Genomic DNA, 1,291 nt, shown 5'->3' on the forward strand with positions numbered 1-1,291 from the left:
TATGTCAATCAATTTTGAGACACTGTCCACATAAGCACATGCGTGCACATGTAGGTATGAAAATGTGGGGTCCCATGTGATTTCTTCTAGGTAGGATTATAGTCATAGTATTTGGAGTTAGTATATGGGACGAATGTCAACTGTACACAGTAATGGGTATCGGACCACGGTTCCTAACGGACTACCATTCCTGTCGAATCGGCATAGCTTTACATGCAGTTTCTACAGTACCTTAATTGTGCTTCTTGCAGTTTCTTGTAGATAGTCTTGGTATTTCCAGTTAAAGGATTTGGAATATACCGTGTCGTGTTCAATCGATCTCAACAGAGCTACTTATGTTGACCCTCCCTCCATTGTTTTCTATTCATTTTATTTTGTTTGCTTTTGGATTATTACTTCATTTACACCATTAAAACTCTTCCTTTGGCCTTCTCTAGCTGCTGTGATTTATCTGTGAGCACAATCTATTTAAAGAAATCTTTTTAAACTACTGTTAATTAAATAAAGTCTTTTTAGACTACTGGTCCTTCATGTCACTGCATGGTGTTAGGATGTACTGTTCCAAAACAGAAGAATTCCCGTCTTTCAGTTTCTCATCCCCTCCTTCACGATATGGCCATCACCTCTGTTAAAATGTGTCATAACCATCATCATTATCATCCTCATTTCTCCCACAATGTTGTAATCATCTCTCACACATTCTGAGAAGCATCTCTATCACATTTCTGTAAAACGCGGCGCTTATCATTTCATGTTGATATCATGGTTGTAGAACATAGTGCTATGCATGTTTTTATTTCCTACATGGATGAATGACATTCTGTGCTTGGGGATCAACGAACATTTGAATATGGTCTTGATGGGTATACAAACACACTTTCATACAACGCGGTGGCGATTTAAGTTTAAAAGACATCGCTGAACCACCAACAATCCATGTTTTTGTACAACAGCTTTGGAACACCTTCGTGTCTTATATTTATTGTACGTTATTACTTGCTTTACGGGTACATATATAATATATTTGCAACAAAACCAGCATACTTTTATATATAATTTCATTGGCCTTGCCTAACTACGTAAAACTGCATGGACGCAGGCACTTGTGCACATGCACTGTATATGTGAAGTTGCTGGTCACTTCAAAACTGGTCAAAGTTCCAGTGTATATTGTCCATAGTCTTTATGTCGTTCAAGAACTTTATGAGGAGATCACCAAAGTCAATTTAATATTAAAGTAGGTTGAACATTAACGTATATTTAAATTTGATTAAATGCAATAGCCCCGAAA

This window comes from Lingula anatina, chromosome 7 (assembly GCF_051362555.1).
Source record: "Lingula anatina isolate TDL-2025a chromosome 7, LinAna3.0, whole genome shotgun sequence".
NCBI lineage: Eukaryota > Metazoa > Brachiopoda > Lingulata > Lingulida > Lingulidae > Lingula > Lingula anatina.